Genomic DNA, 27504 nt, shown 5'->3' with positions numbered 1-27504 from the left:
TTTTAATTTTGGCTTCTTTGTTTTTATTTCAAGATTGGAGAGAATAGAGCTTTTTTGGATGTTGATAGAAAGCAGGCTGAAGATACTTGAAGAAGTGAGAGGCAAAACTGATGTAATCTGTTCCCAACAAGGTGGGGAGGAGAGGGGCCCATGGTACACGGGGCTGGGGTGAGCTTTTTGAGGCTGGAGCAAGAAGATGGGTGGAGACAGACAGGCAAAGGAATTAGTGGTGAGCAGGAACAGGTGTTCCTTCTGGTGGACCTCTGGTTGGTGTCCTCATGAATGGAGAGATGAGAGTCGCTGAAAGGGAAGAGCTGGGTAAATCTGTCTGAATTATGAGAGGTGTGAAGAAGGGATAAAATAATCATTGTGGGGGATGGAAGAGGACACTCACTACAGGCAGTAAGGGGAAAAAATCCAAGCTGTTTTGCTTGTCATTCACTTGTACAAATACTCCTTATGACCGCCATGCCGAATAAGACGTATTTCCTGTCCTCGTGTTGCTCACTGGAGGTACAGCCATAACTACTGCCCATAGTTGAAATATGATTCATGTGGGAACAGGAGAATGCAGAGTGGACTATGGAAGAAAGGGGAGGCATCATCAAAAGGAAAGGCAGTCTGGGTGTTGGGAGGTGTTGGCACTGGTTATGAAAGGTTTTTCTGGAGGAAGAAACATCTGAGTGAGCTGAGAACAGAAAACTAAGAGTGATACAAAAACCTGGAGAGCTGGAGAAATTCCCAAGAGGTCAACAAGGGTGGAGTCTAATGTGAAGGTGGGATGGGTAGTGGTAAGTGATGGGGCTGAAGGGCTGGACAGAGGCAGATCCTGGAGGCAGACTAGGTGTTAAAGAGCTCAAACTGCCTTCCATTGGTGTTCAGGAGTTAATGCTGGGCTCTTTGGAGGATAGCAGCAGGGTTTACCCTTTCAGTGGGTCGCTAGCCATTGTGAAGAGAGGCGTGGAGGAGCTGGGAGTGCAACCAGAAGGAGAAGTCAGTTAGCAAGCTGTGGTAATAGTCCAGATGAGAGGTGGGTCAGATGACCTCCGCTGTCCCTCCACCTTTGCCTTCTTCCCTGGAGATTAAACATCGCAGGCAGGAATTTCCCATTGGTCAGACCTGGCTCATTTCCTGGTGCCTGGGCTGGGGAGAGGGGATATCTACCACTCTCAGACTGTCAGCAGAAAATGGAGCCTTGCCGCCCAGTAATCCCCCTAAAGTAGGCAAGTCCACCCAAATAGAAAGTTTTCATTGTTATTGCTGAGTAGACAAAATAATGGCAGATGTCCACTATATTATTCATTCTATGGCTTTCCTTTTCATGCAGCCATATGCTTTGCAGATTTTTTCATATTAGTAGGTATACATTTACCTCTTTCCTTCTACTGCAGCATGATTAAATTCTTTTTTTTATTTTTATTTTATTTTATTTAAAAAATTTTTAAACATTTATTCATTTTTGAGAGACACAGAGAGACACAGTGTGAGTGGTGGAAGGGCGGAAAGAGGGAGGCAAAATCCGAAGCAGGCTCCAAGCTCTGAGCTGCCAGCACAGAGCCTGATGTGGGGCTCGAACACACAAACCATGAGATCATGACCTGAGCTGAAGTCGGACACTCAACCGACTGAGCCACTCAGGCGCCCCAAGCGTGATTAAATTCTTAATAAATACATCTTAAACTCTGATTTGTCTGGATCTTCTGGACTTACCCAAGAAGGCATAACTCTGACTTTGATTCATTTAATTCCTAGATTTAGACCAAAGCCAGGCCAACTCTAGTGTCACAGCTCTGGCTACCGGGTGAATTGCAGTGCATCACAATCCATTTTTTTTGAGTTTGTCTTCTAGATAGACACAGAAAACTTTGAGCCTGGATAGTCCCAATCCTGGGGCTCAAGATGTTCACCAGACTTCATCAAGTTTCTTCCTTCCTACAGAACATCTAGAAACTCTGTCCAGGCAATGATGTGGGGCAAGCACACAACTCATGTTTGTTCCCCCTCACCCGGGGATCACAATCCTTGGTTTCCTGGTGCCCAGTGTGTGAAAACTCTCATGAATGTTGTACACATCAAGCTAATGTAACATTGTGTGTCAACTAGACTCAAATAAAACATTAAAAAAAAATTAAAAATTAAAAAACACCCAATTAGAAGGGAACACAGCTAGGAACTACTGACTGACTATGTGATCAGAGGCAAATCAGCAAAACTCTATAAGCCTCAGTTTCTTCATCCACAGAATGGGTAACAGTAACACCCATGCTCTCTCCGTACCTCAGAAGGTTATCTTGAGAGTGAAGTGGAAGAAGGATAACTGTTTGAAAAGCGACACGCTATTATAAAATGTGGTGGTTTGCTAGACTGTTGTTCAGGCTATCAGACCCGCTTCCCACCATCAACAGCTGAAGAACGTGACTATACACAATTTGCCGCACAGAAAAGTTTTTATTAGTTCATCTCCAACGTTACTATCTTTAAAATTACTGACTTTGGGATTGTATGTATCGATGGTCACAATTTTAAAACCTCAACAGTAGGACAGATGGAAAAAGGATCCCTCTTTTTGTTTGTTTCTGGTGGGAGGGTAAATCTAGTCCCCTTACCTTCATCTTGGCTGGAGGTAGAATTCTCTTGTGCTGAATTACTGGTTTAGGTAGCAACCTAATACTAATCTCATTGGAAAATTCAGACACCTTCCTTGTCTTTTTCTATTGTCCATGTAAATTGTATAAAACATCCATAACATGAAATGTCTATTCCATGAAAATATGGTAAACACCTTTCTAAGGCTGGTGGGCTGATGGTGAGGGCCATGGAGTCTGTACCCAGAGCCATGTCCTCTGGTGTTACTGATCCTTTATCCAGGATGTAATAACATCACCAGCACCAATACCTTGCATCTATTTATACAGCTCTTTATAAATGTAAGGAGCTTTTTAGTTTGCCCGACACCAAATCTCTGTTGTAATAATTGCATACATCTCACATTTCATTTCAAATTAAATTACATGCTACTCAGGGTGCCTGGGTGGCTCAGTTGGTTGAGGGTCTGACTCTTGGTTTCGGCTCAGGTGGTGATCTCATGGTTCATGGTTCAAGCCCCGTGTGGGAGTTTACTCTGAGTGTGGAGCCTGCGTGGGATTCTCTCTCTCCCCCTCTTTCTGCCCCTCTACCCCCCTGAAAAAAAAATAAATAAACTTGAAAAAATTACATGTTCTTCCTCATAAAGCAGGTCAGTACTTTTTCTCTGGATTCTCTTTTCCACATGATTATTCATTCAGTCAGTAAGTTTTGTCACTTCTGTTCCATTCCATCCTGTTCCACAGACACTTAAGGGATATGTCTTACATGCCAGACCCTGGGTGCTGTGCTGTGGCTGCAAGAGGAAGCTCCTATGTCTAGTGCTTTTCTTGTATCTTTGTATGAAGACGTGATGGGGTGGCTGAGACCTGTGACAATGACCGGTTTCGGGGTAGCACAAGGGAAGCCTGGGGCCTCCCTCCAGCTCTCAGCCCAGTTAAGCTCTTCAGCCAGGCCACGTGTCCCTCGCCTTGCCTTTTGTGGGCCTGATCTGTCACTCGCCCTGTACTCCATCCACCCCACCTGTGCCAGAGTAACCCATAAGGTGGCATATTTGTCACACCCCCTGCCATCTTGTTTCTGGGCCGATGTCCTCCAGCTTAAACAATGCTCTTTCAAACCTTCCCCCCCACCCCCGAGTCTCCTCTCTGAAAAAAATGCAAACTTCTGTGGCCTGGGGATCACGCTTGAATAGACAAATTCTGCTGGAGGAGTTTGTCCTTGTAAAGGCCACGCAAAGCATGAAGAAGGTGAAGAACTCAGCAAAACCTCAGCAACACCCTTAGCTCTGGGCTAATCCAGGTACAGATTCAACTTTCTTTGTGTCTGGTTTCTTTCACCGTGGTCACTGGCTGCTCCTACTGTCAGCATGAGAGCTGGAAAGGGCACCTGCCGACCCTGTCACTCAGCTCCACACACAGCATCTGGGAAATGCTTGCCCTTAGGTTAACTTTAGAAGTTTGATCTCTGTGGAAGAATGTATATAATCTCTCCTGATAGAAAGTGATGTCATGTTTCTTTGTTTCATATTAGCAGACGAAAACTTGACTACACTGTATAACGATTTGATGGCTAAAAGTACTTACTCCTTCTATTCTCATTTTGACAAATTTGTTTACATTGTGGCATATCTGTCTGCATTGGCTCCACGTGTGAAATTAGTACACACAGGAGTATTTTGTTTCCAGCGCACATTCACTCTGTTCAGATAGCCGTGCCCTAAATGTATCCTGGGAAACCACCCTCCCCCTGTCTAGGGAACAATATCCCCCCTGGCTCCAGGGGCAGGGTGTGTGACTCAGACCCAGCCAATCAGAGCACCGCAAACTTCTGGCCACATGGCCCCATCGGAGCCAATTTCCTGGAAGGACTAATAAAAGATACAAATAAAACAAATCATATGGAAAATGGCGATCCAACCACAGATGTATGATAAAGATCATAAAAGCATATGTGGGTAACTGCATGACCAGATGCAAAGTTCGGATTACTAGACAAGTATAAAATGCATAAATCAGCACAAAAAGAAATAGGATATTTGAAAAAGACAATGATAACTTAAAATAGAATGAGAAATAAAATTATTCCTTCTTGTCCCAATACAAAAATCGGAAAACAAAAGCCAAACGAAAAAAACAAAAAGAAAAAGATCTAAGCTTACCCTTGCCTTGCCTTTTGTGGGCCTGACCTGTCACTTGTCCTGCACTCCATCCACCCCACCTGTGCCACACTAACCCGTGAGGTGGCATTTGTGTCACACCCCCTGCCGTCTTGTTTCTGTGCCGATGTCTTCCAGCTTAAACGAGGCTCTTTCAAACCTCCCTCCCCGCACCCCGCAAGTCTCCTCTCTGAAGAAAAGAGTAAATACAAACTTCTGTGGCCTGGGGATCATGCTTGAATAGATAAATTCTGCAAAATTGCAAAACAAATGTTTTTTTTTAAGTGAATCCTTGTTTTTTTGTCTTTAAATGATATAAAGCATTTGAATTTCATAACACTTCTGATCGTTTAGTGTAATCATCTTAAAATGATTTTTGGTTAAGTTTTTCAATATCTGCCTATACCCCACCACCACTTTTAAAAGATTACTTTTTAATTTTTTAAAAGTTTATTTATTTTTGAGAGAGAGAGAGTGGCAGAGAGAGAGGGAGAGAGAGAATCCCAAGCAGGCTTTGCACCGTCAGTGCAGAGCCTGATATGGGGCTTGAACTGACGAACTGTGAGATCATGACCTGAGCTGAGATCAAGAGTCAGATGCTTAACTGACTGAACCACTCAGGCGCCCCTTTAAAGATTCGATCCCTTAGAAATATGCCCCTAGTTTCTTCTATGGTTTCTTATATTCTCTGGACTGCAAATGTGCATTCCCAACGACACGGTAACTCTGAGAAGCTGAACTTAAAGAATTAACAAACCAAAATTCTTGGCCTGGCTGGCAGGGCCTCCAGCAAGCTGCCGTTCTGGCTGCTAAACTGTCTTCTCCAAACCCAGCTCCTCAGACATGCCCCGTCAGGGTGGTCAGGCCGCCCACCACACTCCCCCATGGTGGCAGTCCCCTGACCTTCAAGAGTGTGGTTTGCTTCCCACAAAGGCCCGTCAATTTGGGCCCATACGGCTGTTCCCCACGGTTTAGTCTCATCACAGGGGTAGGTTAGGGCACCAGCAGGTTTTCTTTCTTTCTCTTCTTCCCTTCCCTTTCTTCCCTTTCTAGCTTCCTAGCTTTTCTTTTCTGCCCTCTCTTCACTTCCTTCCTCCTCTCCCTCTTCCTTCCTCTCCTCTTCTTTACAGAAAAAATCAGTACAAGTGTTCACCTCTTGAAAACTTGATGAAATCATTCCTACTGCTCTTCCCTATTCTCTCTGCCATGACAGCGTAGGATGACCATACTTCCCAGGGTCCTAGGTTCACCTGTCATCCTGGCATAGTTATTACTATTTCTCCTTTCACTCTCAAAAATGTGTGGGTTTGGATGATGGGCTATATCACTACCTTGCTGTCATGTGAGCCAGTTCCTGCGAAATACGTTGGTGGAGTTGGGAACATTGATCTGTGGGTAGTGACCCCACACACCCTCCAAGCACCTAGCACTGGATCCCACAAAGAGCGGCAGAGAGTGGATGAATCGGTTAAAAGTGATTCTTTTTCCATCTGTCCTACTGTTGAGGTTTTAAAATTGTGACCATCGATACATACAATCCCAAAGTCAGTAATTTTAAAGATAGTAACGTTGGAGATGAACTAATAAAAACTTTTCTGTGCGGCAAATTGTGTATAGTCACGTTCTTCAGCTGTTGATGGTGGGAAGCGGGTCTGATAGCCTGAACAACAGTCTAGCAAACCACCACATTTTATAATAGCGTGTCGCTTTTCAAACAGTTATCCTTCTTCCACTTCACTCTCAAGATAACCTTCTGAGGTACGGAGAGAGCATGGGTGTTACTGTTACCCATTCTGTGGATGAAGAAACTGAGGCTTATAGAGTTTTGCTGATTTGCCTCTGATCACATAGTCAGTAGTTCCTAGCTGTGTTCCCTTCTAATTGGGTGTTTTTTAATTTTTAATTTTCTTTTTTCAGTGTTTTATTTGAGTCTAGTTGACACACAATGTTACATTAGTTTCACATGTACAGCGTAGTGATTTGATAAGTTTATATATTACGGGATGTTCACCATAGGTATAACTGCCATCTGTGGGATTTCATCACCATCACAGCGTCGGTGACTGTATTTCTTATCCTGTGCCTTTCATCCCATGACTTATTCAGTCCATAACTGGAAGCCTGTATCCTTCTCTCCCCTTCACCCATTTCACTCAACCCTCCGCCCCCTCCCTGCTGGCAACCATCAGTTTGTGCTCTGTATCTACAGGTCTGATTCTGCTTATTTATGTATGTATGTATGTATGTATGTATGTATTTGTTTGTTTTAGATTTCACTTATGAGTGGAATCATACGATATTTCTCTTTCTCAGTCTGACTTATTTCAGTCCGCATAACACCTCTAAGTCCAACGATGTTGTCGCAAATAGCACGATCTCCTCCTTTTTTTATGGCTGTATAAACCAGGTGTTCTATTATTTCAGCATAGGCTGAGATAAAAGAGAAACTCCCCTGTTTTAGTAGTTTGAGAAAATAAAAGCTTACTTCGCACATCAAATCTGCTCTGAAATAGCAGCCTCCTTCCACTTGTAGCTATGTCACTTGGGGTATCAGAATTCCCAGCTCACCAAAGCAGGAGGGCTTTGATGGAGAAGGTCCCTAGATCTTAATGCCTCAACTTGGAAGGACACCAGGTATTATTGCCCATAGCTATTGGTCAGGACAAGTCACATGTCCCAGACCCAAAGTATAAAAAAGACTGAGATTGTAGAGGAGCCCATGGAAGATATGGTGACCACTGACTGTTTCTGTCCTAGCCACCCACGTGTAAATCATCTGAGAAGTCTTTAATGAACACACACATCAAGTGAAATACCGTATTGTTTGAAACTTGCTTTAATATACTGGAAAGAAAAAAGTGTGTGCAGGACGGAAAGATAAAAGAAAATTGGCAAAATGCTGTTAACTACTGGAGGTGAGTGATGAATATATAGGAATTCATGATATTATTCTACTTTGGGGTACCTTTCCATTATATTTAAAAAAATTTTTTTTAACGTTTATTTATTTTTGAGACAGAGAGAGAAAGAGCATGAACGGGGGAGGGTCAGAGAGAGGGAGACACAGAATCGGAAGCAGGCTCCAGGCTCTGAGCTGTCAGCACAGAGCCCGACGCGGGGCTTGAACTCATGGACCGCGAGATCATGACCTGAGCCGAAGTCGGCTGCTCAACCAACTGAGCCACCCAGGCGCCCCGACCTTTCCATTATAAAAAATATAAAAAAATAAAATAAGAATCATTGATCCAAGGAGCCCTTCTGTACATCTGAGGTGAGACTTGGATATGAATATTTTACAAAAGCAAGAATATTTATAGTATATATATCTAATAGCTATTAGACTCTTTAGTTCATGAATAATGGATTTTCATTATTTGTGTTCTGATTCCATGTTGGGTATCCCTTAACCTTGAGTCTTTTCAATACTGGTGGTATCGAGGTGGTCTTTGTGATATTGTCACAAAATAAGTGTTCCTTTCCCATGAAGAAAAGAAAAAACAAACAAACAGCAACCCAGCGCTGCTAAGGTCAGAATATTCAGTCCTCTCCATTCTGTGTTTTGGAAAGTAGATGATGTGGTGGTTCAAAAGGGCAACAGATCCTGTGTAGTTTTTGCTGTCAAGACTGGGCACTATTCCCCTACCCTTGGCTTTGGACTGGCCTTGTGGCTGCTTCGATTGATAGAATGCAGCAGAAGGAACGGTGTGAAGTTCTAAGTGTGGACCTAGGCTTCTGTTCTCACCCCTTAGTAATCAGCTGCCCTGGGAAGAAGTCCTGTCCAGCTTGTTAGGGTTGGGTGACTCCCCTGACAGCCATACCAAACCTTGGACATGTAAGGGAAAGCACATGGATCCAACAGCTGTGGTTGAGCCTCCAGGCACCTGCATGTACATGAGTGACCCCGAGAACAATAGAAGAACCACCCCTCCAATCCCAGTTCGAACTGTTGACCCCATAGAATCATGAGCAAATAAAATGGCTGTTATTTTTCAACTACTAAGTGTTAATGGTTTGCCATGCAAGCATATGATAGTGTTATACCCATAGACCCTCAAGTCACTGGTTAAGACTTTAAAATGTGTTTTATTGTTTATTTGTTGAAGGTTTTTCTTTTTTCAATTCTTGAAAATCTCTAGGCTGCACATCTTGGAGATGATAAGAGCTGAGTGTCAGAAGTCTCAGACTTAAAAATATATATCAAATTGTATTTCCCTCCAAGGAGAACTTGTGTCCTTTATTCACTCAGCTTTAGTTTTATCTACTTTTATGACATCTGAATTGCACTAAGATGTGATTTAATTTGGAGCTTGGAAGAGAGTTTACATTGGCATTGGGGGAGTTTTCCTGAGAGATAAACTTTCAAGGAAACACATTGTAATTCAAGGGAAAGTGTATCTCAAACTAGTGCGATTTCAAAAACAACAGAGTTCTTCAGTAAGTGAAGCATTAACCAATTCCCCAGATGCTGTTGATGATATTTATCTCTTCTGGGATTAACTCAAGAGCCCCATGAGAAGGGGATAATATTAGTTATTTACTACAGAGGTGATGAAAACAGAACTGAATGGAAAAAACTGGTTGATTTGTGCTAGTTTCTTACTGTGGCAGTTGGGAGAGGTATAATGTTCTGCAAAATTACACCAAGGACCTACATTTTAATGAAGCACATCTTCCCTTCCCTTATATCAATCCTCAGTGGGTCACACAGAGAAACCACTGCTTCCCAACTATTCTGTTCTGAGTCTTTTTGCATTAGGAGACATTTGAATGAGAAACTTGTGTTCCAGATAAAGCTACATGTGTGTCCCAAACCAGATTAAAGCCGTCATGGATCCCTGAACTGTACCGGTGAGTCTGAACATCCTTGAGAATGATTTGCTAAACTTCTGTTTTTAAAGTTAAGGTGCCTTTGCTACAGTTTGTATCTTGCCTATGAGAGCCAGTCTAAAAAAGAATCATGAATTAAAAGGTATCACTTTGGGGAGTACCTTTCATCTTCAAAATGCTCACTATATCTAGCAGAGTTTACAATCCAGAATCTTTGACCCCTAGATAATCATTTTCAAAGTGTATTTTAACCAAGAATAACTATTTTTCCCTGTCTCCAAAACCTATATTAAATTTATTTTTTAAGTGATGTCGCTCACATCTTTTCTACTAAAAAAAGGCATGAATGACAAGAAAGGTACTTGCCAGGAGAGAAGGCTAAGCACTATGTGAAGGTTCGGATGGCAAAGACAGGCAACTCATTCAAACCTGAAAGCCTCCTGACAAAGACAGCACCTGAAGCCGCAGGAAGCCTTTCAAGAGAAATAAAGAGGATTTTGATGAGCTGCCTCTGTGTGCAGGGCCCTGAACCCAGGGCTGCTGTCGACTCCAAAAATAATGAGGAACAGTCCCGTTCTCAGGAGCTTACCATCTACATGGTCATGGAAGGCACAGTGCATCTGGAAAGTTAAGAGCAATGGAAGAGGGAAATAGATACACAGGACAGATATGAGACATCACAATGGTGAATGATAGATGTGAAATGAGCGTATGGTGCATGCTCTAAGAACTCAGATGGAGCCATGATTGTGGAAAACTGGACCCGAGGGAAGATCATACATACACAGCCAGGACACTTTTTGGATCCCAAAGAATGGGCAGGATTTGGAAAAGCTGAAAGGGATGGGGGAGATAATCTGGTTTGGAACCAGATAGAGAAATTGGTATGTGAGATGACAAAGGAAAGAGGCAACACAGCATATGGTATGGAAGCACATTTTTGGAGCCTGTGAGTAGAAGAGTTGAATTAGAACAGAATGAAGCTGTATGCTGATGGATTGTTGAGTGATGAGCAGTCTTTGAGCCTGACCGTGGAAGCCCTTTGTTGTCAAGACAGTTCATCTAGATTCTCTTGGTAACTGGGATCTCAGATAAATCTTTGGGTGTCTTCAAACATTTGTTAGGATGGCCAAGAGACTAAGGACTATGTGAGGTCTTAATGAATGGAGAGACACTTTCCTTTTTTGTGTGTTAAAAAAACTAAGTTAACTTATTTATTTTAGAGAGAGAGGGAGAGCGAGCATGAGCGGGGGAGGGCCAGAGAGAAGGAGAGAGAGAATCCCAAGCAGGCTCCATGCTGTCAGCACAGAGCCCGATGCAGGGCTCAAACTCATGAACCATGAGATCATGACCTGAGCTGAAATCAAGAGTCAGATACTTAACTGACTGAGCCACCAGGTGCCCTGAGGACACTTTCCTAAGAGTTACAAGCTGAAATGAGATGTGCCACTCTTTTTACCTTTGGACTGAAAAAGTGGTTAGAAGCCCAGCCAGTTTATTTAATTGGTCAGGCCAAGAATCTTTACATACCAAAATAGGATCTTGGCTGTATAATCTAGTCAGGTTTCTCTTCTATAAAACTGAGCATAAAGAAATTAAATACTAATTTTCCACCACTTTTTTATGTGTGCATCCAAAGTTGAAACTCAACATATCTAACATTCAGCAAGTAATATATTACATATGTTATGTGTGATACATGGATAAAATGAGCATATTATAATATTGCTTATTGAGTGACTTAAAATGAGGTGCAAATTGCTCATCACATCGTTCTAATAATTTCCAAGTAATTTGTTGGCAATCAGAAACGGTGATTATAAGCTTTTGTTTGAAGTGACTGTCATCCAAAAAAATAATGCCTGTCTGGGCCTCGATTTGATGAAGGGAAGTGCAGCAAAGTATTTCAAAATGACTTCACTGAACTGTGAGTCATCGTGTCCTTGGTGCCCAGATGCTTTGTGGCAGCCAGAGGCAGCCGGGTGCTCAGGCTGTGCTTTGTGACTTGGTACACACCTGGGTGCCAGAGCTTTCCGTGGGGCCTGGACCTGGAGGTCCTGTGTCCAGGCTTCAGTGACACTGCTGCCTTCCCACCAAAGCTGCCCCTCAGAGCGGGAGGCGGAGGCGTGTAGGCCCCTCCTTCCTCATGCGCGCCAGCTGGTGTGAGCCTCACTGTCATTAGGGTTGTGTTTAAGGATGTCCCATGAGAAGTGCTGGTGGCAGGGCTCTTCAGCTTCTGGGCAATGAGGGCTCCCATCCCTGTTACACTTTCAGTAGGAAGCATCTCTGCCTGCAACCCCTCCAGGTGTAGTAAGAGAGGACTCAGACATAGGTGGAGTTTCTTGAGTAAATGTTAGCAAAAATATGCAAAAGGATGAGTATACACGATTTTAGCAGTAGAGAGAGCATCTCTGTCCTAGGAGACGAGAATGCAGACTGGATGAGCTGTAGTCTTTTTAGAAGGTGGTCACCATTTTTTTTTTTCAATTAGGAAACTCAGTCAGTATGTTCCAAACTCAGTCAGCTATAAGCATGTACAGAAAATGGAATATGGTTTTCTACATAGAATATCTCGAGTGACTCTGTCATCTTTATAAAATTCCAAGTGAAATAACCCTCTTTGGATATTGTTTATATGAAAACTTGGACAAAGTAGACCCTTTTGGCTATAAATGTCAAGAACAGGTGCCCTGGCAGGTAAAGGCAGGTAAGCAGCCTCCATTTCACTGTTCTATAACCATAAAGTCTATTACTATCTGGGCACACTAACTATCGTTAAGTTTTGAGTTAGATAGTCAAGGATTATGGCAGAGAGTTTCAAGCCTTAAAGTGCATTGTGATCACTTACTGAAGGTACCCCCAGAGACTCTGATTCAGCTAGGAAGGACTGGAATCTTTATTTTTAGCAAATGCCTATGGCATTCTGATACCCATGTGACTCTATACTATTTACCTTAAGAAACACCAAACTAGGGCTTTGTGTTTCAGGAGATCATAACTGCTGATCTCTTGAATGAAGGAGGGAGGGATTAGGGTGAAGGGCAGAGGGGAGATACACATGGTATTCTTGATAGTTAAATCAAGAAATGAAAACCTCAGTGAGTAGCTTCTCTCTTTCTAAAAACTGCTCCAAAATGCCATGGTTCTCTAGAAGCTGTACCAAACAGGAAACTACTGTGGGTAATTCCTTACAAATTTATAATCAGATTAAGGCGGAGGTCATTATGATAGAGACAGCAGGCAGGGAGTGTGCAGGGGTAGTGTGGTATCATCCTGCCATTCTCTTACCTCCAAAGCTATTATCGTTTACGAATGAAATGAGCACACTGCCAATTCTGACTCCAGGTCATTAACCAAGGAGGTAAATTTAATAAAATCCCAGACTAATCCAGACAATTGGTGGCCAACTAGGAACTTTCTCATCATGTTCTTAAATTATATTCACTGGTGCAACATGCTGACGGATTCAAAATCAGTTATCATGCTGGAGAATACTATGCATGAGTCAGAAGAAATGAGCTAGATTTGCATATGGCAGCATAGAGAGATCTCCAAAACAAAGGAGTGAATACAAAAATAAGGTACAGAATAAGATAGATAGTGAAATACCATTTACGGATATAACATGCATCGTATTCAGTGCTACCTGTTTTCCAAGCGGAACACATGTCTAAGTGATAGTAGATATACATGCATTAAATAGACTAAAGCAAGTGCCTATGTCGGAGGAAGGCAGATGGAGACTGGTGGTGAGGGATAAAGGAGAAAAACAACAAACAAACCAGACCAGCACCTTGTCACAGATCAGTGCTGACTCTGGATCTCGAATTGAGAAGTGGGATAGACTCAGTTCTCGGCCTCTTAGGAACAAAAGGAAAAATGTTAAAGACTCGACATCTGCCCTGAGGAATTGCAATTTGGTAGGAGTCACATGTGTGGAATAAATAAGACATTATATATTCATGAGTTAGATAGGAAGTACTACGATAGCTGAGAGAGTATAGAGAAAAAAGAAAAAAAAATGACAAAACTTTAAGACAAAAAAAAAAAAAAAAAGAGGAAAAGGCAAATGTTCTGTGGTGTCTGCCAATGGTCCTCAGAGGCATTCCACTGTGTGGCCGTCTATGGAAGTTCCTTATTTTCACCATTTTTCCAACGGTCTCCAGGAACCAACATTAGTCTAGATCTCCCAATCCTGTCCCAGTTCCCAAGGACTGTCGTGTTTTACTTCATTCTTTTCCATATGCATCAGAGATATGATTGAACTTCGCTTAAATGAGGAAACCGTTATGTTAACCTAATTTCATTTATTTCTTCTTCTTTTTTGTACTGATTTTTTATACAAATTTTGAGTATAGGTCACACACCATGTTACAGTGGTTTCAGGCGTATAACATAGTGACTCGGCAAGTTTATACGTTATGTTATGCTCACCACAAGCATAGCTACCATCTGTCCCCATACAACACCGTTACAATATCACTGGCTATATTCCTCATGCTGTGCCTTTTTTATTCCCGTGACTTACTCATTCTATAACTGGACCCCTCTATCTCCCACTCCCCTCCCTGGCTCTGTGAGGTCAGGCAATATTTGCAAAAATTTCCAATACCGAAGTGTGCTCTCCTATTGAACATCAGTTAAGGTGATGTTAACCGCTGGAGTAGATGTGCCCCCCGTATCAGAGGCTTAAAAGTGATGTCACAGTACAATGATGGCTCTCCTGGATTGCTGGCTCTCCTCCACGCAGTGACTCAGAAACCCAGTTTCGTCAGTCGTGAATCTGTGCCATGTTATACACATGAATCTCAGTCTGCCCTGGGAGCCTTTTCTGCTCCAGCCAGGTAGAAGAGGAAAGAAGATGCAAGATTATGTTTGAATATGTTTGATTGTCCAGGATTGGAGGGAACATTACGTTACTTCTTATTCCCAGACCATTGACGAGAGTTCAGTTGTAGAACTGTCAGGAAGGCTGGGAAAGGTAAATATATTTGTATGCTCAGATACATGGGGAGATGGGTCTGCTGAATAACTTCTATGTATTTGTTTATTTGCTTGTTTGTTTCTTTATTTGCATCCATCTCTTATTCATAAGAGGTGTAGAAACGGGGACTGATAAAGGTAATGGGAAATATACCTTTGATTCCACTTGATATATTTGATGTGTTTAACCAGAAGTTGGGCAGAGAATCTGTGCCTTTTGAAAGTCTTCCTCATCAACATTCACTGACCATAAAATGAAGAAAGTTTCATGGACAGAACAGCTGTACGAATTAGAAGGTCTAGTAATCCTTCACTAGAAAACATATTCTTGTATGTGCCCCACAGGGCACATACATTGATAAAGGTTAGGTACCGGTAAACATACACAGGGGTAGTACTCAGCGTTACCCCTCTCCTCCCTTCAGCTGCCTTTCTGACTCCTCTGAGCCAGCATCTAGATGTCTGAATCTTCCAGCCTTGGCCAAAGTTTTTAGATTTTACCCCGAGCTGCCCACACCTTTGAGACTTGCCTGACTCTTTATGCCTCAGCTAATTCCTTTGGCCTCCACTTCTTGACAGCCTGAATTTCTCTGCCTACTTGTTTCAACCCAGGCTGTGCCTGTGTGAACTTTCCTTTTAACTTGTGTGAGTCAATAGCGGGCTGTCTCCTGAGACATAGCTACATTCTGGGTTGCGCTAGAAGTCCTGCTTATACTATAAATCCTTACATAAGACTTCTTATATAAGTCCTGCTGAGCACTATTTTGTTGTTCTCTTCATCTCAATGTGATTATGGTATATACTAATTGCTGGGATTCCTATGTGAAATCACTACAAAAGAGCTTAATATTTTATCCTACATATATTTGCCCTTGATGAGAAAAGTGCTGAGTCATCTAGGTAGTTCAAGTAAAAATTTGAATTTGAATCATGAAAGGAAGTTCTCCTGGGGACCTTTGCTCCAGTGTTTCTGCTGCGCATTCAGAAATTTGCTCATCATATTTGGTAACTGTTCAAAATTCTCTGGAGGGAACTGAGACAAGTTTTCAACATAGGAAAATTCATGTGACTGCGTATAAACTTTATTTCTTTGGCCAGCCTGGCGTCTACAATATGTGCAGCCCGGTAATCAATTCATGATGCAAATATTGATAATATAGGGGCGCCTGGGTGGCTTGGTAGGTTGGGCGTCCGACTTCGGCTCACGTCATGATCTCACGGTCCGTGAGACCTGAGCACCGAGCCCCACGTCAGGCTCTGTGCTGACAGCTCAGAGCCTGGAGCCTGTTTCGGATTCTCTGTCTCCCTCTTTTTCTGCCCCTCCCCTGTTCATGCTCTGTCTCTCTCTGTCTCAAAAATAAATAAACGTTAAAAAATTAAAAAAAATATTGATAATATATCTCTTTCTTACACATTTGCATGAACTAATCAATCATATATAGTGCAATAATTTCTTTGTCTTTGATTGATAAAGGTTAGGTACCGGTAAACGATAGCTTGTGGGTCAAATTCAGCCCCATGCCTGTTCTGGTAAAGTTTTACTGGAACACAGCAATACTTATTTCTTCACATATTATCTATGGCTGTTTTCATTATATGGCGGCAGAACAGAGTAGTTGTAACAGAGGCTGGACGGTCCTCAAAGTCTGTAATATTTAGTCTCCCGCCCTTCGCAGAAAAAATTTGCCTGCTCTCACTTTAGCAGAATATATTGAAAGCATATGATTCCTAACACTGAGCAGACGGCCAATAAATGAGTTTTCTATTCCAATCTTCCTTTGCTTATATTATTTCTTCTACCTGGAATGCTGTGACTCTTCAATCATTTCTTTCTTTATTCACAAGTATTCATCATGTGCCTGTTATGTGGGAGGCACTGCTTTGGTGCTGGGATAGTGTAGATAACAGAATCGACTGTCTTCATGGACCTCACATTCTACTGGGGTGGGGAGACACAAGCGGATGTACAACATCATGTCTCCTCCTGATTCATGCCGTGAAAGTAAATAAAGCAGGTACAGAGGTCTATCTGCCTGTTTAATTCGTATTCAACCCAAAAGTCTTGCAAAGCCCAACTTCCTTCACGAGATCATCCTTGGTCTCCCCATTTGCTCATTGCCTCTTTCCCTCTCTGTAAAGTCCCAGCTCTTTTTATTTGGTGTTTTTAAGGCGTTAATGTCATTCTACCATCAACTGGAGCTCTTTGTTGATGTTTTTCTTCTCCACCATAGATTGCGAGGCCACCATAGATCGTGAGGTCATAACAATGAGGCAATTTTTTAAATTTCTCAACAGCAACTAACACGGTGTCTGAAAATTGCTAGGAAATCGGTATAGACCAAAATACGGATCTACAAATGGAGGTTTGTAGTACACAACATTTTGATGCGTCCGCGTCTCAGTCTGTAGTCTTCCCGAGTTTGGGACCATCACTGTGACCCATCATCATGTGCACCAGTGGAAAGAGGGACTTTCCCATTTTCCCAGCCCTGAAGAGCTGGGATCTCTTCAGGAATTAACTACACCCACAAGTCCGTTTGGGCCATAAGATTTATCTTTTCTCTTGGTAAAGAAATGAGATAACTTTTTCTTAATTGATTACACCCTGAATTTACCCCAGTAAGAGGGAAAAATTCAACCTGGCTCTGCAGGTTGACCTCGCCGCGCCCAGGAGCAGTGACGTCGGGTAGCTCCACGCCCAGGCCTGCAGCCTTCGAGGGTGGCTGGGTGCTTCAAGAGGATCAGGAGAACATCAACCCCGAGAAGGCAGAGCCCGCCCAGCAGCCTCCCGCCCGGGCTGGGAACCCACGCCTCCCAGCACCACCGTAGAGCCGAAGACAGGATGGGTTGCACCTCTTAAGGATCTTCCTCTAAATGATGAGCATGCACCTGTTCCTCCCTGGAAAGCCAACAGTCAACAGCCTGCCCTTACCATTCACGTGGATGAAGCAGAAGAAGAGACACAAAAGAGGCCACCTCCATCTAGAAACAAAACAGAACATGAAAATGTCCTGGCTTTTAGCTCAGCTATTACTTTATCAGGGCCAAGAAAACTGCTGGTACCCCTTCATTATCCAGTGAATGGTAGTTCTGAGTCACCACATACTATGGGCAAGTTGCACTAGAAGACGAAAGCCAGTGGGTGTTCCTGAAGTGACAGGCAGCCGTGAGGACATTCACACATACCTTAAGGAAGTGGAGGTTAGATGTAAGCCTGAAGTGGGCTACATGAAGAAACAGCCGGACGTCACTAACAGTAGGAGGGCTATGCTTGTGGACCTGTCCATCAAAGTAGGAGAAGAATGTAAACTACAGAATGAGACCCTGCATTTGGCTGTAAACTACATTGCTGGGTTCCTTTCGCCCATGTCGGCTCGGCATTGGCAGGAAAATTTCAGCTCTCGGTGGTACCGCTGCTGTGCTGTTAGCCTCCAAGTTTGAAGAAATGCACCCCAGAAATAGCAGAGTCTGTGCACATCACAGGTGATACCTATACCAAGAAACCAGCCCTGAGGACGGAGCACCTAGTTATGAAGGTACTTTGCTTTTGACCTAGCCACACCAAGACTTTTTCTTACCTGATGCTTTCTGCACCAGCAGTCTGCAAACCACAAAGTTGAAAGTTTGGCGATGTTTTTGGGAGAATTAACTTTGATGGATGCTGACCCACACCTAAAGTATTTGGCATCAGTGATTGCTGGAGGGGGCTTTCATTTAGCACTCTACAGTCACAAGACAAAGCTGGCCTGAAACTTTAGTTCCAAAGACTAAAGATATATACCCTGGAAGGTCTCCATCCCTGTCTCGTGGACCTTCACCAGATCTACCTCAGAGGACCACAGCATGCACAACAGTCCATAAGAGGAAGGAACAGAAGTTCAAAGTATCCTGGTGTTTCTCTTCTCGAGCCACCAGAGACACTAAATGTGTAGCAGTGAAGACTGCCTTTTTTTCTACGATGTAAATAACTCATTGTATACGGTGTCCAGCTTTTCTAAGGTTTTAAGTTTATAATCATGTCTAAATACAGAAGTTATTTATAAGGCCAAGTACAAATTATGCATTACATTTTAAATGGTTTTAATTTGTATCTTTTGTACATGTAACTATCTCAGATATTTGGCTAATTTTAAGTGATTTTGCTAAAGTATTAATGATGCCAGCTGTCATCATAATGGGAATCAGTAAATGGATTTGGGGAATTTGAAAAAAAAGGAAGAAAGGGAAGAAGTTGAAACAAGTAGTTACCAAACAGGTAATTAGATGAGAAATTCTTGGCTTTCTGTTGCTGTGTTAAAACACACACACACACACACATATGCGTGCACACACACACACACCCTTCAGAGCTCATGGGCTGGTCTGTTGGGAAGAAAATCGGTTACTTTGTTGGAAAGAAACCAGCTCTGGCGGTTGCATTAATCAGTGCTTAGAGATCAGCCAATTTCTCCCATGCGTGGGATGAATGGGGTTATTCAGGAAAGGGCATCTGGGCAGGAAATGGAGGAGTTGTAACTAACAGAGCCGGGCTAGCCCCTGAGAGTGGAAGGGAGATCTGTCATCAGAACAAATGAGCATCAGCGAGGTGAGGGAGAGGCCAAAGGTGCTTCTAGAAGGTGAGTGAGAAGGAAATGAAAGGTTGCAACCTGTTATCAATTAGCAGAGTTCTTGGGGCAAAGCCACGAGCAGAGACAGGCTGTGGGTCACAGGAGTCCTGTATCACACTCATCACTGAGCCTCCATGGAAAAGATGCGTCTCTGTGTGTGACCTTTGTCCTAGAAGTGACTTATTGCCTCATTCTCATCAGCACCATTACCAACAGTCCCCACTATTTCTCAGCACTAGGAGGAAAGAGCCAGTAGTGAGGTTCTGTAATGGCTAATAAAACTATAAAATTCCTAGATGCCTTTAGCTTCTATCTCTGGATACCCAATTTAACAGAAATAGAAAAATCTGGAAATTTCTGTTCACTGCGGGAGTGTTTCTATATTGGAGACATGACAGCAGCCAAATTGCCATGGGAACTTTGGTAAGATTCTTTCCTCAGCCCACAGTATAAGCCTTCTCTTTGAACTCGGGAGGGTTTCCTGGATGACCCAAACTTGTTCCCACTGTGCTGCAATCACACGTCCTTGAACAAAGTCATCCAGGACTCTGGTCTCTTGGGATGCAGGCTGTGTTCTTGAGGAACAACCTGTTTTCTGGAACAACCTGCAGACACCTGGGACAGGAGCAGCCTCTGGGACAGGTAGTGTAGCACGTGGTCAGGCAGTGGGTTTGCCTGCCCTGTGGGTTTATATCCCCGTGTGTTTCAAGGCTTTCCCGTGAGGGTTGTACCTGCAGAGTCTCATGTTCGTGCATATTGATAAGATGAGACTGATTTCATTCCTAGGATCCTATGTCCATATTTCTAGTAAAGTCTAAGTTTCCCAGATGAGCTAGTAGGAAAACAAAAAAAAATGTGATCTTTGGAATGTAAAGATAATCCCTATGCACTATTGATGAGCTTATGGCTATCTATAATGACAAACAATAACATTTTCCTTGTAGTAAATATATGTACCTTTGTATACTATCAATATTAGCAATGTAATAGCAATTATTAACTGAATACTTACTATGTGTCTGGCACTAATTGCAAACACTTTAAAAATGTAACATTTACAATAACACTATGAGGTAAATACTAATATTATCCCCATTTTACAGATGAGAAAAGTGAGGCTTAGTTTCAATAACTTTTGCAAAGACTTCTGGCTAGCAAGAGGCAGATTCTATAAACCTAAATCCAGAACGCTGCCTTGTAGCCTCCACGTTATAATCACTCCTGTTTGCACAACTAAAAAGTGAAGGAGTGGGGCTTCAAACCCAGACAATCTGACTCAGAGTCGTCACTGTTTCTTGTGCACTACGTTTATATTTTTATCTGTGTTTACACATATTTTCACCAGATGTATCGAATCAGGTGCTAGCTCTTTTTCGACTTGGGGACAGGTGGAGGTTAGAAGAATTCACAGCCTATTGCTTAGTAGCTAGGGACTGTCTGGTATAGATGAGGTATACACATTTATGGGAAAATGAGACTTTGTATTTATTGTATTTCCACGTAGAAAGAATCACAGGCATTTTTTAAAATTCATACTTGTCAACAAATGTGGCAGCAGGATTGCAACGATGTGTATTTCAAGCACTACCCAGCTGCACTGATATTCTTGAGACTGTGCGACGATGGATTCAACTCTAAGAGGGAAAAGAAAAATACAGTCATGAGGAGTGCGGGCATTGTCAATGATGTCTTACCTGAAATGATGAACTTATTAACATTATGTATAATTTATGAACAATTTAATCTATGACTTTTCAAAGTTATCTAAAATGTTTCATAGGTCAGACTTGTTTGGCTGGATCTGTACTATAAGAATGTAACAGTAAGAGAGTCTTCATCTTTCTTTATGTTCAATGTCAGGAAACAGAGAGGGTTTATAGTTTGTGATTAAAAATTAGAAATAGTCAAATGCAGCCAGCTTACTTGAAGCATTTTCTTCCACGTGATGAACCAGCAGATAGCTTTTCTGCTTAGCTAACAGAGAGAAGGGGTTTACAGCACGGTTTCTGGAACAAAGGAATTTGAGATCCAAGAACTCTGCTTCATAATTTTCCTTTAATGCAAACAAAGTGAATTCATTCTCTGATTTAATCATTTCCACTCTCAAATATGTGACTTATAGCATTCTCTTTCCACAGAATTTGCCAAAGGTTTATTTAAGGCATGTCTTAGTTTGAATCTAAAATTCCACGAAGTAAACAAGCCGATAGGCCCTGGGCAAAATGCTGAAGTAGGATTCTTTAGATCCTGAGTCCAGTCTCTTGCCCTTCTGTCTGTTTCTATCTGTACCATTCTGCAAGCCCATCGGAAAGGTGCTGAGGCCCTCAAGGTAGTGGTCCATGTGGTAGTCATTCGTTCAATGGATACTTTTGTCTGCCTTCCAGATACATGGTAGATTGCACTTCCTGGCTTGCTTGGAGTTTGGTGGGGCCATGTGACCAGTTCTGGCCAATGAGTTTTATTTAGATATGTATGTCATTTCTTATCAGGGCATTGCCAGTGTAGCACCCTCCAGAACTCTCTTTCCCTCTGCTTCTCTCTCCCTCAGTGAGGAGCATTATGTAACTGTCCTATCAGCCAGATTTGTAGAATAGGGGTGTCTTGGAAAAGAGCTGATGCAGGGATCACGTACCATGAGCAAGAAATCAAGTTTCTCTTCTTAAACCACTGGGATGTGGTGGTTCTGGGTGTTACCAGAACATAAGCAAACCTGCTGCGGGACCAGTATTACCTGTTAGATGTGTGGAATAGCCAAGCCTAAGAATCATCAAGATAGTCCTGAGGAACAATAAGATGGAGGGATAGAAGACTTTCTTCATATATTAAGCTTTATTATAAAGCTATAGTAATTAAAACGGTGCAGTATTGTTAATATCATAAACAAAATAGACAATGATAGAAAAACCAGAGCTCAGAAGCAGCCCCAACTGTGCAGGGGAATTCTGTATTTGACACAGGTAGTGTTGCAAATCACTAAGGAAAAATAGAATTGTCAAGAAATGGTGCTGGAAAAGGTGGTTTCCATAGTGGGGAAAAAATAAACTTAGTTCCGTAACTCATACACAAAAAATAATTCCCAAGTGCTTAAGAAGTTAGATGTGAAAGATAAAATTTTTAAATTTCATTGGAAGCTTTGAGTAGGGAAAAAATTCTTAAAGGAGATAAAAATGATTGATGATGTAGATTACATTAAAATTAAGAAATCAAGTGCTTCTATCAAAATATGTGGAATGATAAGTCACATGTAGCAATGCATATACTTTGCAAAAGATTACTTATTGGAAAGAAAAAGACAACAGAATGATAATTCACTTCATAGGCATAAGATCACAGCCATTTCCCCCAAAGAGGAAGCACAAATGGCAAAGAGATAAACACACACACACACACACACACACACACACACACACACACTCAAACCGGGAGAATGAACATTAAGTGCATATAAAATCTCAAAAATTAAGAAGTCTGTCAATACCAAGTATAGATGAGGATGTGATGTATAGGAATTCTCATTCACTTTTTATAGGAGTGTAAGTTGGTACAACTACTTTGGAAGACAATTCTTTCATTCTTGTGTAAAGCTGGACATTTCATTACAACTGAGTAACTTCACTCACAGGTGTCATGAAGAAATACTTCATGTAGTAAGTTGCAGGTGATGGTAGAACCATCACGGACAGCATTGTAGCAGTGAGAAGTATGGGGAGATATTGGTCAAAGGCTACAAAGTCTCTGCAGGTTGAGCAGGTTCTGGAGATCTGATGTACAGTGTCGTGATTATACTTAAAATACTATATTTTATGCTTGACATTTGCTAAATTAAATGTTCTCACTGAGCACACACAAAATGATGATTACGTGAGGTGAAGGATATGTTACTTAGCTTTATTGTGATAATCTTGCAATGTGTGTGTATCTCACAACATGGTGTATATCATAAATACATAGAATTTTTATTTGTCAATTATGGATTGATAAAGCTGGGGGGAAAAAGACAAATGCAAGAATGTTCTGAGAAGCACTGTTTGTAAGAGCAAAAATTCTGAAACAATCAAACTGCCATTGACAGGAATATGATTAATTGTGGAATATTTTTTCAATGTGGGTGAAAATAAATGAATTTAACATTCACTTGAATGTTCATTCAGGTGAATTCATCATTATAGATGAATACTTGAATGCTGAATGAGAAAAATAAGTCATAGAATAATCCACACAGCAAGATAACATTTTAAAAAATGTTTAAAAACAAGAACAACTAAACAATATATTGAGAAGGAAGCGAGGGAATGAATGAGTTAGGGAAAGGGCATGTACAGATACAGTGATTTTGGTAATACTCCAATTGTTAAGTGGGTGATAGTTCCATACATGTTCATTTTTTATTGTACTTTCTCCTTTATGTATGTATTACATATGGTATAATTATATATGTGAAAAAATATAAAATAGTTATCTCATGTATATTTTGCCAAAGATCTCATATAGGAAGAATTTTTCAAATAAATATCCAATGACGTTTAAACAAAAGATATCTCTTCATTGGGAATCTCTTTCCAGCAAGAAGAAAATTCTTCATTGTCTGAGCACCTTTTAACAGTGATCAAAATTAGAGTTGTCGCTCCCAACATCCTTTATTTCTGATTTCGTTGTTCATGAATGCCTCTGACGTTCGCAAATGGTAAATAACAGAAAAATTCTTCCCCTGGCAGCCCATTCTTTTCCTCCTTTTTTTCCTCCTCTTCTTCCTCCTGTCTCTCTTTTCTTTCCATTTCTTTAATTTCAAACCAATTATTTATCATTTGTTGCTTTATAGTTGTTATTGATTTTTCTTAGCTGGATATACATCATTTCTAAGATATTTGCCCCTAAAATACTTCTTTTTTTCCAATTTAGAACACCTTCCTCAGATGATAGCTTATCTTTTCAATGTTTTCATTTAACATTTCAGGTCATTCTTCCATGCCTCTGTGTCAGAGCTTGGAATTTCCCTGGAACTCCACAAACTACAACAGCCAACATTCATGTAGCACTTATTATGCTCTAGGTTCTAGTCTGTTTCTTCATTCAATCCTCATGGAAACCAGACAGTGTTCTCCCATATTGCAGATGAGAAAGCTGAGGCACAGAGAGGTTCACGACCGCAAATGACAAAGCTGGGATTCAAACCAAGCAGTCCAGGTATAGATTCCATGCTCTCAACTAACTACCACATTATCACGATGCCCCTTTGATTTTCTATCAACCAGTTTTCTGTCTGAAGCAAGAAGATTATCTATTGCTTACAATAGCAAATTTTCCATTGGGTATCTTTCAACTTACCAGTATTGACTCTCTCTCTGATAAGATATGTGCCTTTACCAAGATTGGTGCCTGATTTGCAGATACTTGATGGGCTCTATCAGATCCTGGAATATACAAGTGTAACTAGTCTAGCCCGCTAGACTTCTTTTGCCTAGCCACCAGATTCTGTCCCCCATGCAATAAACCTTATCAGTTTCTTGGACCCTGCAGAGAGAATATTTTACATATAAGTAAATATGCATATTTTAAAAGTCCTCTTGAATATTAAACATTCATTTTGCACTCAATTTCATGTGAGGTACTATGCTAACCCCTTTCATTTAATCCTTCCAACAACTCCAAGAAGTAGGTTTTACTCTATCCCCACTTTGTAGATGAGAAGACTGAGGCACAGAGTCACAAACTGTACAAAGCACAGCTGATATTTAAACCCAGAGAGTCTGACTCTAAAACCCAATGCTTCTCATTATTAGAATATATTGTCTCTCCATGCTGAATGAGAAAAATGAGATAATATAGTCCACATGGAAGAAAAATTATCTCCATTTCTCTGGAGAGAATAAAATGTGGACTTTGTTTCTTTCTCTTTTTAAAAACATCTTCAGTGAGATATAATTTGTGTACCATAAAATTTACCCATCCATAACATTTATCCATTCAAATGTATAACTTAATGATTTACAGTGTATTCACAGAGTTATGCAACCGTCACCATAATGTCCATTTAGAACATCTTCGTCATGCCAGGAAAGACACCCTGTACCCCTTAGCATCCCTCTCTGTCCACTCTGCACCCCTCCCCTGGCCCTAGGAAAGCACTGATATACTTTCTGTCTCTATAGATTCTCCTATTCTGGATTTTTCCCATAAATGGAAGCATATAATACATAGCCTTTTGTACTGAGTTCTTCCACTAAGTATAATGGTTTCAAATTAATTGTTCAATCCCTGACACGTGCTTTTAGCAGGCAGTTAATATTTCCATCTTGTGGACTTTTCCCTGTCTCTAGTCTCCCAATCAGTTCATACCTCTGGTGTAATAACTGGAGAAACAGGTCAACCCTGCTGGTGCTTTTGTGGCCCTTATGTGAGATCTCATATGAAGGCTAGTTTTCCATCTTCCAACTGGCTCTTCTGGATCGTGGGATGATGCTTTCGGTCACCCAGATCCTGCCTGTGGTGCCACGTGCTTGATGTCCAGGGCCTTTTTGTTGCTCTTGGTCACATTTACATGCTCACCCATTGCTTTTTTCAAAGCAGGAATCATGGTGTCAGGTAGCCAAATATAGAAATGCTTCTAGCTCTAGCCTGGACCAGCACACTCAGATTCTTCCATTGGAACTAGCACACCAGCACAGTCATGCTTTAGAGTGCCTGGGATCTCTTTAGGCCAGCAGAACTTGGATCAGACAACCCTAGTCTTCACTAATAGTCTTTCTTAACGTTGGATTTTAGGGAGCAGGTATGGGGGGGGGTCTTTGTTCCTTCCCTCTCAAAATGCCTCGAGAAAAATCATTCAACTTACTTTACCTTCTTCTGGCATCAGTTCTACACTTCAAAAGCCTACTTATTAGACAATTTTTAAAAGTCTGTTATATACACTTCTAGAACAATGAGCACCTATCAGATAAGGAAGACCCCTTAAAATTCTTCTTTCATTACGGCAGACCCTTTCCAAGGTGACTAGCTCTGTCCAACTCGGCAAAGAAGTGGCACATGGCTTCAGCACCCTATTGCATAATGTAAGATTTTCCATCTGATAAATAATGCCCTTTCATTTTTAAAAAAGACCATCTACTGCAGTGGCCCAGTGCTCTTCGTATCTTCAGATATGTTTCCTTGAACTCCAGAATTGTGTTTGTGCATGGAGTGTGACGGTCTGGACTTGGAAGTTTGCTCATTCACATTCGTTTCTCCTACTGCTAAGTTAAGCTCTCATGTTTCCTTTGCAAAGAGATGGATTGTCTTGCCTTTTTTTTTTTTTTTTTTTTTTTTTTTTGTGGGTAGTTTTGACATTCTGTGTATTCCATCAAATTTTCTTCTTCTTTGACACAGTGAAGAGCAAGTAATTTAAAAGTTTAGAGAGAATTTGCAAAGATGAGGTATAGAGCAGTTTGAAAGAGATTCACTTGCTCTAAGTGCACCTGCAGATGATGTCTGCTGAGCCACTGCCAACCGTGGTGAGCACATCAGGCTGCCAGTCAGCAGGCTGAAGCATTGCTTGCAGAAGAATTAGAAGCCATCACTGTGGGATTTGGTCTTTACTGTGGTGTAAAAGTAGGGGGCATCACAAGTTCAGCAAGTTTAAATCCAGGGTCACCTGTATTAGAATTATGTGATGTGTATTTGCAATCGGAGAAGGTTTATTGTACCAATTTTGTGGAGTCTTTTTTCCTTCTAGTTACCTGCAAGGTGAATTTACTTTTATTACAATGGGTCTCAGCCAGTCTATGAGAGCAGGGAGAAGCCAGGTGAAGGAAGAAATTATCTTTCCTTGAGGAGTAAAGTAGCTCTTCCACATGTGTGATTTATGATTGTTTATCATGAAACGTTACCGACTATATTGGCCCCAAACCAGTTTTCATTTTCTGGTTAAGATTTAGAAAGAACCAGATCTACTCTGTCCCCTTCTGCCCACCACCCCCGCCCCCATGGCAGAGAGTTCCCCAGGAAGAACTTTGATGCTTGGACTTCTGCCAGCCTTTCCAGAGTGAGAGAGCGCACAGACCAGACAGGAAGCAGAGTGAGTCCTGTTTTGCCTGAGCTCTTTCATCAGGCTAGGTGATGATGATATATGAAAAGCTAGGCACTTTTCATATATGGAAAAATGAAATTGAAAGTCATATTTTTCAATTCACAATTTTTCTAGGCCACAATTGTGGTTAAACTATTGCTGTAGATCTCAACAGATTGACAGAAAATAGGAGTGAAAAGGAGACTTAACCCAAGAGACTATGGGAATAGAAAGCCTCGGGCTAGTTCATTATCCTTTCCCTTAAAGATAGGAGAGGAGGTTAAGGAATATTTACAAATCAGTTA

At 41.5% G+C, this 27504-nt stretch overlaps 1 pseudogene; it reads left to right on the top strand.

The window, feature by feature from the left end:
* The window catches only part of LOC125914303 (cyclin-A2-like), a 37668-nt pseudogene extending 19074 nt beyond the window's left edge, over nucleotides 1-18594 (top strand).
* Nucleotides 18595-27504: the final 8910 nt, after the last annotated feature.

This window comes from Panthera uncia, assembly GCF_023721935.1.
Source record: "Panthera uncia isolate 11264 chromosome D3 unlocalized genomic scaffold, Puncia_PCG_1.0 HiC_scaffold_8, whole genome shotgun sequence".
In the NCBI taxonomy this organism is placed as follows: domain Eukaryota; kingdom Metazoa; phylum Chordata; class Mammalia; order Carnivora; family Felidae; genus Panthera; species Panthera uncia.
The sequence above is the reverse complement of the archived record's forward strand: the minus strand, read 5'-3'. Positions and strand labels throughout refer to the sequence as shown.